General features: G+C 44.2%; 1 protein-coding gene across 3 annotated transcripts in view; it reads right to left on the bottom strand.

The window, feature by feature from the left end:
• The window catches only part of LOC122794334 (24-hydroxycholesterol 7-alpha-hydroxylase), an 800,221-nt gene that overhangs the window by 278,981 nt on the left and 504,964 nt on the right, over positions 1-16,276 (bottom strand). The gene's annotated exons all lie outside the window — the stretch shown is intronic.

Genomic DNA, 16,276 nt, shown 5'->3' with positions numbered 1-16,276 from the left:
CTCAGGGGCAGGGGAAGGAACCATGGGTATGACATTATGGAACAAATATGCAAATAATGCAGCACAGCAATAGTGTAGTGGGCAGAGCATCCACCTAATGAACAGGCATTCCCGGTTCGAGTCCCACTGTAGCACAGTCTACTTCACATGGCAAATCACATTATAACCAATAGTTTTGTAGCAAAACCCACTAAAGCGGGCTTCAGCCTGTTTGTGTGGCAGTAAGCAATGACTACACCGGTTAAGCAAATCTGAAGCTAACAACCTGCAAGCAGATATAACGGCAGGTTAGTAGTGCTTACCTCCGCGCAAACCCGCTAACAGCTGACTAAACTTAACCACTCTGTATCCAACGGCCCTTGTCCTGCCCATCAACAAAATAAACGGCCCTTGTTCTGCCCAGCAACAAATAAATGGCCTCTGCTAGGCTCGAACACAGAACCCCACACACCATAGGCAAAATGATTTACCACTAAGCCATGTCAGATGTACATAACCCTGATGTATTCAAAACATATCAACCAGCCCAGTCATTCAACAGTACAGAGAATGTATTCAACATGCAAATGTATTTGTGTGAGTAAATATAGTAATATCTAAAAAGATACAACATATCAATAGATGTAGATATATATATATATATATATATATATATATATATATATATATATATGTATATATATATATATATATATATATAGATATATATATATATATATATATATATATATATATATATATATATATAGCCACACATCTGTAGATAGCAATGGTAGATTAACAAATACAAATATGTCCACATGCACCGTTAATGGGGTTGAGACGCCCCGAACGATATACATCATGTACGAATAGGCATACCCCCCCACCACAACCAAACACATCCACCCTGCAATACAGTAAAGTGTTACAGATCACATAAGCAGGACCTGACATGGAATGTGCACAACATGTAAATAGTACTACAACCCACCTGTAAGATGTCAGGCCGGTATTGGTAACATATCATGCAGTACAGTGTGGCTCCTATAGGAAATGTACAATATGGAAGCTATCAACATCCCCAGGATACATATACACAGACACATGTATGCAGATACAGATATACATATATATATATATATATATATATATATATATATATATATATATATATATATATATATATATATATATATATACATGTGACTACACAGACACAAGCAGAGATATGTACAGCAAGATACATATGTAGAAGGTGCACACAATATGGAACAGCCACCATGCCTACAGTTAACACCTTAACAATTGAACACTGTATGGGCCACCCATACAAATGACAATCGTTGCCTGCAACATATGTCCACGCAGAGGTCATAGGATAAAACACCACACACAGGCTTGCAGAAATGGATAACCTTTATTTGTGTACTATTACAGTTTTATATGCCATGTATTATAGCTGTTCAGACACTGACATCCATATAAACAGAGTAATGCAACTGTGAAACAGTTATACTAATGCAGTAGTCTGGAAAGATTCACAACTGTTGCTGTCCAGGCCAAGCCTTTCATATTGTACAATAGTAAAGATAGACTGGGCCACAGGATACCAAACTATCAACAGTAAGTAATGCAGATGTATAGTTCAGCAGCCTCTATCAACATTCTGTACAAATGCACTAGATGGTAAAGACTTCAGTTAACCAAATGGGATGTAACGGTTACATACCAAGGCATAACTGACACCATCACAAGCACAGTGACAAACAGAACAGTCTGTATGGCAGGAGGCATTAGGCCTGCATTAACCCAAGTTATGTAAGTAATGTAAATATAGGTGAAGTGTATGGTACTGTTCATCCAGATACCTTAAGGCAGAACACCCCTGATACCCCCACATTTTGTAACAGTCTAGGTCATTTATGGTGCATCTTTCCCGTAGACTCAGTAATACAGGGTCATATACCACTGTTACATACACTGGCCTCTGGAGTGCATAAGGGCACACATGTATTGTTTAGGTGAAGCCCACAAATATATGTTCTCAGCCCCACGATATGTGTGGGGGATACAACAGCAGTGGACTAATGGCAGCAATGACAGTTTGATATACTGACAGCCCACTACAGAACAACCCCTGACAGCATGTCATATATGCAAAGCTTGGTATGTAGGTGGAGGACAGAGGCTGGAACACAGGCCCATATGTAGAAAACTGTTGCCATACACTAAGCAAGTCACTGGTGTCACAGGATAGTCTGAAACATACCCTTAGTCAGGGAATTGAGGGTAGAAACATAAATGGATGTAACCATGTATGGATAGCACTCAACACACACACTGCCAGTGAAATATCTGATACAGCACCTGTGTGGTGCACAGACAAAACATGATAGGCACAGCTTGGGCCACCAAGAGTATAGCCCCACAGGTGAGAGGTATGCAGACAGACTGCATTCAAAGGTAAACGAGTATGTACACACAAACCCTGTAATACCAGTACTATACAAACCATACCACAACTCTACTCACACTCTGTCTGTAGTTCTGGAACCTCCTACAAATATGTAGCTGGCCTGAGTGTGCCAGTTCTCCTATAAGAGGTATTGCTACCTGCTGTCTGTAACACTGATGCCCACACACAGGAAGGATGTCCATCACACAGGAAAGGTAAATGGACCATGCCCACATGATGTGGGGATTTATAGTAGGTTGTTGCCATGACAGTGGTAACTGGAGGTACTTCACAGCAAGCTGCATGCAGTTAGAAAGTGGAGGACACTGATTGGTGCAGAGGCCATCAACTGCTCATGTGCATCACCTATTAAAGCCAGGCTGCAATCTATTCAAATCAGCTAAATCCATTTACTTGAGAGAGAGGGAGAGAGAGAGAGAGAGAAAGAGAGAGAGAGAGGAACAGTAAAAGTAAAAGAAAGAAAGGACAAAGCTCTTCAAACAAAAGGTTGACATCACAGGCATTTAGCCAGCTATCATTCAACAAGACATCATTCCCAGAACAGGTATGTGAGTTATATATACATGTAATAGAATGTAACACCTGGCCCATCATAATGGGATAGATGGTGTGGAACGAGCTATATGTGCCATCAGGTGTTGTTGCGATGATGTTCAACTGAACAACTGTTATGAACAATAGTGTCTGTCCCTGTGTAGTGGGCCATAGCCGTTAGCTGTGCAGGTGAGCACTGACACACAAGATGTAAGCCATCATAGTGTGTGTAGTGTAATGGGAAGTATATATATTACATGGCCACTAACTGATGGTGGAAGTAATGCCATTATGATGGATATGTGGGAGCTACAGCCCACTACTGGCAGGATACTCAGGTGAATCTGTAATGTAGCATGCTGGAATGCCATAGGTTTGTAATACGGTTACCTGCAATCGGCTCCTACATATACCCCCCTAATGCCAGGCCATGTCCATATGTGGCACCTGTCTGTGTTGTAGCAAGGCAGAACAGTGCAGCTGTGCAGGAAGGTGTTGTGAGATTGTGGAGATGATGTTTGAATGTACCCCTCACATCAGTATGCATATGTGTACATATGTCACACATATAATATTTAAAGATATATACGTATACCAGCATGTATGTCTAGAAATATACATATACCCATGTGTAGACATATATATGTGCACATATATATGAAGTCACATATATCTACACACATATAGATAAATACCGATATGCAAATGTCTACATCGGAACAAACACACACACAAACAGATATGCATGGTAAGACATGTCCCCTATATTACTACCCCAATACGCAAATATCTACATCGGTACAAACACACACACAAACAGATATATGTGGTAAGACGTGTCCCCTATATCACTATTACATGTGCTATGTGCGAGGCAGCAGCACACATAGCAATACAGACAGATATCAACAGCTGGCAGTGTGTGCACCATGGATGGGTATGTCACATGTTAGTCCCTTCCTAGCACCACAGTGCCCCCGCCTGTGAAGTATGCTATGGGAATATGGGGAAGTATGGCAGATACACACGTGGAGGTGGTCAGGATTGGTAGATATAGAGGACAGTCTAAGGGGGTGGTATGTGACACATGTGGTGGGTAAACACAGTGGATGGTGTGTGTGGTCTGTGATTTGGATGCACCATGGTCCCCAATATGGGCACAATGGGAACAAGGCTCTCACCAATTCCCACTCACAACAGCTGTCTATGTCCTGAAGGTGTCAGGTCTGGTGGCTGAGCAGGAGGAGCATGTTGGCCATGTAAATGTGTACTGGGTGACTCAGATGGCATAGCACATCCCTCATGTGTCTGTGGAGCCTGGTATGGAACAGACCCTAGGCCTGAGCTCAGGGGATAGGGACATGTTGTTGTGTGCCCGGGGGGTGGGGGTGGGTCAATATCCCCTGGGTGGTTCCACCTGATGGTATGGCTGTAACAGTACACGAGGAGGCCCCAGGTTGGCACACACGTGATGTGGCCAGGTATCCTGGTCAGATGGGTGTGGAGAGGTGGATCAGCTGGCCAATGGAACATATACATGTTATTGTGTCACTGTCATAGTACATATGTTGGTAGTAATATTTTACACAATCCCAGTACATGTCCAACAGCATGCATATAACCCCCTTATAACACAGACTGTCACATGTGCAGCAATCTCAGAGCAGCCATATCACTGGCATATATGTAACCGTAGTGGCCCTGACAATGGCATGCAAGTGAATAGTCTATAACAGGCTGGCAATGTTAGTGTCCACACAGGGGACATGGCTACAATCACATAGCAGATGGTGTGGCACACTACACAATCTGTCCAAATGGTAGTTAAGCTGTAGCCATACCTAACGAGTTATGTGTATAGTCTGTTGAAGCAGATATGGTGGGGGGGTGACAGAGATGGGGCTGGAAGCACACAGACAGGGCCAATATTGACATGTTGCTGTGATCTCTGCCTAACATATAAAGCTATGTCAAACCCAGAGCTGTTGGACATGCTACACCTAAAGAAATCCAAATCCAAGCTACACTCGAGGGACTTAAATCTTGTCACCACAATAAACAGGACATGCTGGAGGGATAGATTCATGTCCCAGAGACTTCCTATACTCTGGAACAAGCTACCCATCTATGTCAAGCAAAGTTCTTCATTAGCACTCTTCAAGAAAAATCTTGATGAGTGGATGGGAAATAGGAAATACACCCAGGGGATCACTTATGTGTCTCTGCTGGACAGTGGCACAGGAAAATAACTTTCTTGGGTGGCATAAGCTATGGTACCTTGATGGCTAGGCTTATGTAGGCGCTTGGGCCGATAGCCTAATACCTACCTATGAACCTATGAACCTATAAGCTCATACATGTACTGTTGTAACAGGGTTTGTTGCAACATGTGTCCTATGAGGAATATGACATCGGTAACTGTCAGGGCTTTCACCATCTACAGACTGCAATCCTCACACTACCTTCTGCAGTTCACAGATACATGCTCAGTGGGTAACACATGACACTAAGGACACAACAAACTGACCAGTCTGCAGACGACCCTGCAAATGTGGAATCCTCATAAAAATAGTCCTGACATGGCAGGTATTACAACATGTAGGACAGCCATATCCACACACACACTCTGTTAAACTAACAGTACTCCACATGCAGTATGATAGCACTTACAGTCTGTAGTCAGGTCAGGCACATCCCCCTCCTGTGTGTTGCCCTGTTTCCACAGTGTAAGTTGTTAGAGGTAAATCCCCACTCCATCTGAGATGCATTTCGTTAAATGACAGATCTAGTTCCTGCACACAGTGAATGTAAAGGGCCAACACCAAAATGATGTTCCTAGATATAGGAGTGTGTTACCATGCAATTAGCTACAGGAATGTTACCACAGCTGTTCCACATGCATTCAGCTAGAGGAGGACTGCAACTGGTGCAGAGGCCATCAGCCAATCATGACCATCACATACAAAACACAGGCTGCTGCCTAGCAAAGCAGGTGTACATCCCACAACCACCAGAGAGGGTGTGGGTGGGACAGACAGAGACAAAGTATGTCAGGGAAGGTGTGGGTGAGTAAAACCTAAGCATGTTTGTGTCACACATCTACCAGTATGGGGTTTCAAACACCTGACTGACTATGCATACCTATCACATGTGTATGCAGTTATTGCATTCGCCACATAGCTTACATGTTGGTGAGCTGTCCAGACGTATATGTGCTGATGAGTGACATCTGCAACACTGCTGTGATACAGTCAGTGTAGCACACGAGCCTGTCCACATGAACAGGTGTCAGCATCAACACAGCCACACTCTGTAAGGGACTCATACACATTGCCACACTTGGTAGGGTAACAACTACACTTCCTAACCAGTTACCTTGCCACAATACAGTAATGCATAGGTATCAATTGGCCCACAGGGGTTATCCTGGGATTCTATAGTCAAAGGGTAAGTGACGGTGTCTGACATTAGAGAGCATACTTCAGTATGCCAATGGGGGTGGTACTGGGTGTGAATGTGGTCGGAAGCATCATACACCACACACACAGACACAGGGTGCTAGTACCGGCGTGTATGTGTGCAGTGCTTCATGGGTGTGTAGTGGTTGATGGTGCCAGATGGCTGTACAAGGCTAGGTGAGGGGTATACCTTGGCATCAGGCCACATGAGAATGGTCTGCAGTATGGCTAAGGGTGTAGTGTCCAGAATGGACCACACAGGTGGGTATAGTATTCACCATCCAGTCTCCTCGGTTGCTATTGTGCGTGGCCAGTGCTGTGCAATGCTTGGCATGTATGAACTCTATATGCCATGACATGAATGGTGTTTGGGATGTGCACATGGCCCACATTCATGTACAGTGGCATGTGGAAGAGTACCTGGTTTGTCTGGCCCATTTTGTGTACATAGAATGTTATCATCAGATGTGACAGTCACGCCCCCATGTGGCAGGCCAGGTAATAGACAGCAGGTTGACCCTGCACCTACACTGATAGCATTCTACAGTATTCCCTGGTGTCAATGGCATCTGTAAATACAGGGCATGTGTATAAGGCATGGTATGTCCTTTGTGGATCACATTTGATGGAACCACAGTTGTTGCAGGCATCCGGCGGGAAACATAATGAAGGCACACTGTCTGCAATTATGTACCTATCATACTGATGGACAGGGTGCCATGACCTCTGTAGGCCACTGCATTCACACCAGAGTTACTATCAGTTGCCAATATGCAGTGTACTACACACATCATGGCTGTTGCCTTGCCATGTGTGTGTGTATGATACATGGGTTGAGAGTGTGCTCTGGTTAATACTGGGGTTGCTAACTGTGATTGCCTGGCCTTGATGTCACATGAATGGGTATGAATATGCACCCTAGCATCTCGGCTATTTCACAGCTGTTTCCCCTGCAGAGTGGACACTGTGATATGTACTAGGGCCACCATATAAGAAAATTGCAAAATCCGCTACACATTGGGCCCAGGTGTCTCTCACACACACACACACACACACACACACACACACACACACACACACACACACACACACACACACACACACACACTCACACACATACACACACACACACACACACACACACACACACACACACACACACACACACACACACACACCCTCCTCCACACAGGATATGAGGTACAAACACACACACACACACACGCACACACACGCACACACACACACGCCTGTTATGTCTGGTAGTAGAACCCCAACCTAACTAGTTATTACACTACAGCACTACGCAGTTATAGTATGTGCCATGGTGATTACTGCAGTACTCCTTCCCCAAAGATGTATATGACATTGGCTGATATCAGCGGGCATGCCAAAGTAGAGCATTTGACATGTATTGAGTGTGTCTACCCTAAAATGCATTGCTCCCTACACAGACAGTGGAACACACACAAAACATCCTGAACTGCAATGGGTGGGTATAGAACCCTACCAGAGTTTTGAATCACACTACAGCAGTATACAGTTATGGCACGCGGTATGGAGAATACTGGGCTATTTCCTTCCCAGAGGTATATTTCAGGGTGGATGACATCAGCAGCCTTACCAAGGTAGAGCATTTAAATTTTAGGTGGTGTGCCTACCCTACAAAACATTGCTTTCTGCACAGACAGAGTCAGACAGACACACACACACACACACACACACACACACACACACACACACACACACACACACACACACACACACACACACACACACACACACACACACACACACACACTCCTACTTAACTAGTTTATCACACTACAGCAATACACAGTTATGGCACACGCCATGGAGATTGCTGGCCTATCACTTCCCCAAAGGTGAATTTCATAGTTGATGACATCAGCACACTTGTCAAAGTGGACCATTGCTCCCTGCACTGACAAAGGAACACACACATAAACCCACACATGCCATGTCTGGGAATAGAACACCTACCTACTTAGTGTATCACACTACAGCGGGACGCAGTTAAAAGATGTGCTATGGAGATTACTGGGCTACAGTTTCCCAGAGGTGTATTGTTAGGTGGATGACATCAGCTGCCTTCCAAAGGTTGAGCATTTGGATTGTGGGGAGTGTGGTTAGCCTAAAAAGCATTGCTCTCTACACAGTCATACAGACATGCACACAAACACACACACACAGTTGCTATGTCTGAGATTAGAACACCCACCTAACAACTTTATCACACAACAGCAGTACGCAGTTAAAGGACATGCTATAGCAATTACTGGGCTACAATCTTCACAGAGCTGTATTTCTAGGTGGATGACATCAGCAGCCTTGCCTAAGTTGTGCATTAAAGTTGTTGGGTGTGGGACTACCCTAAAAAGCATTGCTGTCTACACAGTCAGACAGACACGCGTGCGCACACACACACACACACACACACACACACACACACACACACACACACACACACACACACACACACACACCTTGCCATGTCTGGGATTAGAACACCTACCTAACTACTTTATCACATGACAGAAGTATGCAGTTACAGGATGCGTTATAGTGATTACTGGGCTACAATCTTCACAGAGGTGTATTTCTAGGTGGATGACATCAGCAGCCTTGCCCAAGTTGTGCATTAAAATTGTTGGGAGTGTGACTACCCTAAAAGGCATTGCTCTCTACACAGTCAGACAGACACGCACACACACACACACACACACACACACACACACACACAGTTGCCATGTCTGAGATTAGAACACCTACCTAACTACTTTATCACATGACAGCAGTATGCAATTACAGGACACGCTATAGCGATTACTGGGCTATAATCTTCACAGAGGTGTATTACTAGGTGGATGACATCAGCAGCCTTGCCTAAATTGTGCATTAAAGTTGTTGGGAGTGTGACTACCTTAAAAAGCATTGCTCTATACACAGTCAGACAGACACACACACAAAAACATACACACACAGTTGCCAAGTCTGGGATTAGAACACCCATCTAACTACTTTATCACATGACAGCAGTACACAGTTACAGGACACGCTATAGCAATTACTGGGCTACAAACTTCACAGAGGTATATTTCTAGGTGGATGACATCAGCAACCTTGCCTAAGTTGTGCATTAAAATTGTTGGGAGTGTGACTACCCTAAAAGGCATTGCTCTCTACACAGTCAGACAGACACACATACAAACACACACACAGACACACATTGGGCAAGTCTGGGATTCAAACTCCTACATAACTAGCTTATCACACTACAGCAGTATGCAGTTATGGGACACACCATGGAATTACTAGGACACAACTCTCCCAAAGGTGTATTTCACATTGGAGGACCTCAGCAGACTTGTCATAGTAGGGCTATGGGGAGGGCAGTGTGTGTGCATGGGCCATTACCCATTCTTCTAGGGGATGACACACCACATGCGGGCACACACTGGGTCATAATTCACAGGTAGGTGTATGCAGTTGCTAGATGACTCTTTCCTGCAGTCATGCAGTGGCACTGACATAGTCTGTACATATGATAGATACTGGTGGCTAGTATCTGGCTCTGGTATCGTCTTGAGTGTGTTTGTTACCTCATGTTTGGGGGTTTGGGGCTGGCCACTGGGTGGATCCTTGTCACAGTCACCCTCTTCCACACATCTATGTTCATCTATCTTTGGCTTATTATAGTGTGTTGTCCTTACATATATGTCTGTATTCCTATCCACTGTGTGTATAAGGCATGACTGGTGCATACTGACGAGCATATGCAATAACAACTGCGACTGCCAGATATGTCTGGTCCACTGGTATTTGCAGACATGGCCTTCATGTGTTGAAATGTTTGAGCATGCCCAGTGTGACCTTTCGGTATGTTGTTGACTTACATTGCCTTAATTTCTCTAAGTGCCAGAGCATGCCCAGAATGGCCATCTGTGGGTCAAGTCAAGTAGTTTGTACTGCAGTGCTGCCGTTTCTGTTGTACGCCGACAGGTAGCATGCTGTCTCAGCAGGGTATCCATCGATCATTTGGCATTGACTGTTACTACATTTCTGCATAGCAGGGGAGGGCGCACCTGACTATTTCCACATTTCTACACAGGACTGGGGGGACACACCTGACTGTTACTATATGTCTACATAGGATGGGGGGGCACACCTGACACTTGTACACATTTGCTAGGACTGTACTGGTATGTCGGGTACTCCATTTCAGTCTGTGGTCTTACCTATCATGCTGGCTAGAGGCATAAGAGTGTACTACAGATCTTAGCTTATAATTACCTACATATTAGTGTCTGACTTCCTAGCCTTCACAACTGACATCCCACTGCCTGGCCTGATGTAGTCAGTCTGTGTAGGCCTGGGGGAGTTGCCCATAGGCCTCATTCAGAGGCCACAGCACAGCATTTGTTTGTGTTTGTCTACACCTGTCCTGCTGGCTGTGATTATTGGGTATGTGACCCCCCCCCCCCCGACTGGCATGTGTGCATCACTTACCTTGTGGGTGTCCAAGTACTGAGGATGGTGCTGCAGGGCTGCCTATGTCGGATGCACATAGTACACTCCCTACGCATGCTTAGGCACAGGTAGTGTAATGTTTGACATCCCTTTTACTGTATGTGAGAGTCAGAGAGAGGTGTTATTCCCTGGATTCCTCCTGTGTCAGTGTATGTGCTATGCATTGCCTCTTTGCCAAGGCCAGGGCATACTGGGCATGCCTCCTTCTGCCTACTGGGGCAGGCTCAGGTTGTTCCTCTTCCAAGTCACTCTGTGCCCGTGTGGGCCTTGGCAATGGTGGGGGGGCTGTGTGGCCCTGCCCCATGCTGTTCCTGCTGCAGCTGTTTCAGCAAGATCATAATGTGTAGCATGGAACATACAAGCACGATTTGGGTACATGTAGCTGGTGAGTACTGCAAGGCTCCACCAGATGTGTCCAGGCACTGGAACTGTGACTTGAGCATCCCAAAGACATGCTCTCTTATGATTCTTGTTTGTCTATGTGCCTCATTACGGAGTTCTTGTTCGGGTGTGAGTGCATTTCTGATGGGTGTCATCAGCCACGGCTCCAGTGTGTATCCAGCATCCCCCACTAGGTGACCATATGGGATGTCCCTATTGGCAAATCTCTGGTACAGCTACATCAGATGCCAGATGTGGGAATCATGGTAGCTTCCAGGGCAGCCAGCACACACATTCATTATTATGCCCTGAGCATCACACACGACCTGGCAGGTGATGGAGGGGAAGCCCTTGCATTTGTTGTAGACCCTACCTCGCTCACCGGGTGGTGCTTTGATGCATATGTGTGTGCAGTCTATAGCACCCACTACCTCAGGGTATTCTGCTATTTGGTGGAACAGTTGCATATTGCTGGCCAATGCCTCACGGGTGTTGGGGAAATATATGTGCTCACCGACATGTGTCAACATGGCATCCAGGAACTGGTGGAGTACCCTAGATGCTGATGCCTGTGAGATCCCCATCATATCCCCAGTTGGCCTTTGAAAGGTACCTGTAGCTAGTATTCATAGGCCTACACATACCTTTGTATCCACAGGGATGGGTACCCCTCTGTTAGTTCTGTGTGTGAGGTGTGGCCGGCACAGCTCAAGAATTTGCTGTAGGAGGTCCCAGTCCACCCTATAGCACTCCACTATCTCCAGCTTATGTAGCCCTGGGTCTGTACACTCTTCTCCATCCACCCTCAGCCTCTTCCACAAGTAGTCGTATGGTAGCTATTGCAACCCCTAACATTTTGCAGTTGTGAGTGTTAAAAGTTTCCCACTTGTTTACACCGGTTGTGTAGAGTGTGGGAAAAACTGGAGGGGTAGGTATTTGTATGGTTTATAGTAGTGTTCTGGAATGGGCTGGTCTGCTGCCTGTGTAATTAGCTGGTTCTGATACATTTCACCTGCCAGCTAAGCTAGTTCTCATTGATTACCTTCCTACTGTTTTTTTCACTTCCCATTGCCTTCCTGTTTAAGCTCATGTGCGCGCCGCACAAACAGAGTGGTCAAATGTGCACACTGCTGTTATTTCCTAGTTTAACCTCTTTTTTCTTCCTGTATGACCCGGTGCAGGGCGCACACACCCGTTTAGCCTTTGTAAAGACGGCTAGGCTGGTTTAGACACACCCCCTTGCTTATCTGTGCTTAGCTAGGAGCAACTCCGAGCCACAGGGCTCCAATCTGCTTACAGTATGCCTGACACACACCACCATGATGTCACCTACCTCTTAGGCCTGCACCCAGCTATTCATACTCTTACACTGTTGGGACCTGCGGAAAACTGGGATTCACTATCCTTCCCCTCATTTGCATAGGATTGCCTGCTAATGCATAGTTACATGTCTCACACTGAGCATCGCCCCTTAGTAACCACTACTCACTGGCCATGTTTTCTTCTGCCTGCCATTGACTTGCATGGCAGTATACTAATTTTAGTTAGAATGCTTAATTTATGTTCCTTTTGTTATTTTCCCCCGCTGCCCTATGCTTAACCAGCCGGGACTGGCTAATAGGAATTAAAAGTTTATTTTCTAAATTTTTGTACTGTTTGCAATGCTAATGGCCTTATACTTGGCCATTGGCATGCTTAATACATGATATGCCGCCTTTATTTGGGGCTGTCATAGCTTAATTTTGGATTTTGCAGGCATGTACTCGGTTACTGAGTACATTTCTGCTGATTGCACTAGTCCTGCACGGACAGTCGCAAGCTTCCTGGATCACAAATTCACCTCATTTGCATGGATTTCTCCTGCAAATGGGGTGATTTGCATAAAAGGGCTTTGTCTGTGCAAGATTAGTGCATGCCCCTGCAGGCTGTTCCTGGATCGCACGGAGGACATATTGCCTGCTTGGGCTCCTGCATCGATCTTGCAGACCATGCAAGCATTTGAGAATACGGGGGTCAGTCTTTTGATTTTTTTTTTTTTTTTGCACTATAGCTGATCCATCTCCATTTAACCCATCCAGCTCACTTAGATTTACTATTTGTGATTCATCCCAATAAAAGACCACATAAAGGGTCCTAAAATGTCAGTGATTGCTCATTATTCTTACCATATCAGTTAATTTATGGCAAGATCTTTACTGGTGAGTCCTAAATATTTTCACATAATCTCCTATATGTGTGCCCCTTCCATACAGCTATGGTTGTTGGAGTTCCCCCTAACATGGGTAAGCGTACACTTGTATATTATTTGTTAGGTGTATGTGCCAAGTCTTAATTTTCTTGATTTTCAGCTATGCGTGGTAACAGGTTCAGAAGCGATGCATTTTCAGAGGTAAAAGCAGGCACTTGGTCCAGCAGACCATTTACAGCCTAACCACTGAATTTCCAGCTACTTGCTCCTACTATTCGTAAGATAAGATAGGTCACATATGGAGTAGATTTAGGATTTCAACATAAACAGCATCAAAATTAGCTGTGAAAACAGCTAGGGATCTATTCTGTTTGATATAAAGAAGAAATGTATTTCATAGCTAGGGGATTCCAAGGAGAGATACTGATCCTGCCAATAGGGTCTGATTATCCTGCAAGGCTCAGAAGCTATGCATTTTCAGAGGTAAAAGCAGGCACTTGGTCCAGCAGACCATTACAGCCTAACCACTGAATTTCCAGCTACTTGCTCCTACTATCCATAAGATACAATAGGTCAAATACGGAGTAGATTTATGATTTCAGCATCAACAGCATCAACATTAGCTGTGAAAACAGCTAGGGATCTGTTCTGTTTGATATAAAGAGGAAATGTATTTCATAGCTAGGGGGTTCCAAGGAGCGATATTGATCCTGCCAATAGGGTCTGATTATCCTGCAATGTAGATTTAGCTCCTTAGAGTGGGCATTTGTGGTGCTACTAGGTTTCTATGATATCAATCACTTGTTGCCTTGTAGGCCAAGTTGAGACTGTGATGAAGATTTCTGTAAGAGATAGAGTAGAGAATCTGAGTTTTAGTCACTCTGTGTAGCTTAGAGATCTCATGCATGACATTTTCTTAGTGAGGAACTGTTGCAGTTTTTCATGTCTACTGATATGCCTGGAAGGGTACATGCAAAATGGGGCATGATATTCAAGTATAGGATTCATGATAGAGTAGTACAGAAGGAATATGACTTTTTTGACCTGGAAGATTTGCTTTTAGTAATTATCTAGTTTTGATGATACTCAATGCATGGTGGTCAAAAGAGAGTTCATTACCCAAGAATGTGCGCAGGTCTCTAATGACAGCACCATTTTGAGCCAGGTGTCATTTTTATGGTAGTTACAGGGTGGTGTTATTGCTCAGTGAGTACAATACAATTTTTTTGTGTTTAGCTTTAGTCCATGGTTATGACGCTATAGGTTTGTGAGGGTTAGGCAGGCCTTTTTTGGAAGATAAGGATGTCTTCTGGTGATGATGACAGATCTGAGTTTGCAGTCATCAATAAACTTAGTCAACCAGAAGTTTCTGAAGAAAAGTTATAATATCAATGAAGAAGATGGTAAAGAGTAGTGCTCCCAGCTGAAGTCCCGGAGGGTGGTTGTAGTAATGAATTATTGAAAGGAAAATGTGCCACAACTAACTCTGTCTGACCGGATTCTATTTCTATACCATTTAGCTAACGATTACTAGGGATTTTTATTCAACTGGATATTTTTCTATTTCACTAGAATGTCGAATAATGTTGCAAGCTTCAGACAGATCCTGGTAGGTAGTATTTTGGGTTGATACATTTTGGAACTCCCTTGAATGAAATCAGTTACTGAGTCAGTTTTTGAATTTTTAATTTACTGTTAAAGTGTCCTTCTCAAAGAAATTCACAGATTCAGGCCAATAGATTGATAACACTTTAATCGACTAACAATCCACAAAAAAAAAAAAAAAAAAAATTTCGGAAACAGCTATGGCAAACCTCAAAGGTAAATTATTTTTTGCAGGGGGAAGTCCCCATGTAGCCCCACATCTCCCTACCTATCCAAGGTTGCTCAGCAGTGCAGAAACAAGAAAACTCCACTGTTGGTGAAAGTTGTTTTGACCATTTTTCTTCAGTGTATCACCATTTCATTAAAGCACTGTCAATCCATTGACATGTTCCCAAACTCAGCAGGCTAAGCAGGCAGGATTCTCCCTTCACAAAGCCAACTTGGTTTGGATGAAGGTTTGTAAACTACCAATATATATTTTTATGATATGCCTGTAAAGGTACTATGATTATAAGTTCTATTATTTTAAGTTTAACTGGTCTATAGTTCTTAAGGTTACTGGTAAGACAGCCTTTGTGTAGGGGTATCACAACAGCTGTCCTTCAGGTCTTTGGCATGTTCCAAGCATAGAGGCTAAGACTAAATAGGCTGTGTGGGAGTTGGTGAGGCAGCATTTCATATTAACAAGGAAACAACCTGATACATTGTCTGAACCCATACGGCGACTGCTTTTAGTTTTGAAAATGGCTTTTAGGACTTGTTCAGTGGTCATTTGTTTTTTTGGGGGGGTGCTACTGAGCAGATGGTGTGATGGGGATGTAGGATGGGGGATAAAGAGGGGGAGAAATATGAGCTAAACATTTACATTAGTATGTTACCAATTTCTTTTGGGTCAGAGTGGGTGTTGCCACTTGATACAAGCTCAATGATTTGCTGAGTATTGATTCTAAGATTCCTGACAAAGTTCAATAATGTTTTGTGGTTGTAAATGTTGTTGTTGTTGTTGTCTTTCGGCTTTTCCCGATTAGGGGTCGTCACAGCAGAACTCCGGTCCGCTAATGATTGGCAGTAGATTTTCAGGAATGCCGAGGTGCCAGCTCG

This window comes from Protopterus annectens, chromosome 2.part1 (assembly GCF_019279795.1).
Source record: "Protopterus annectens isolate FY-2018-M chromosome 2.part1, PAN1.0, whole genome shotgun sequence".
In the NCBI taxonomy this organism is placed as follows: Eukaryota; Metazoa; Chordata; order Ceratodontiformes; family Protopteridae; genus Protopterus; species Protopterus annectens.
The sequence above is the reverse complement of the archived record's forward strand: the minus strand, read 5'-3'. Positions and strand labels throughout refer to the sequence as shown.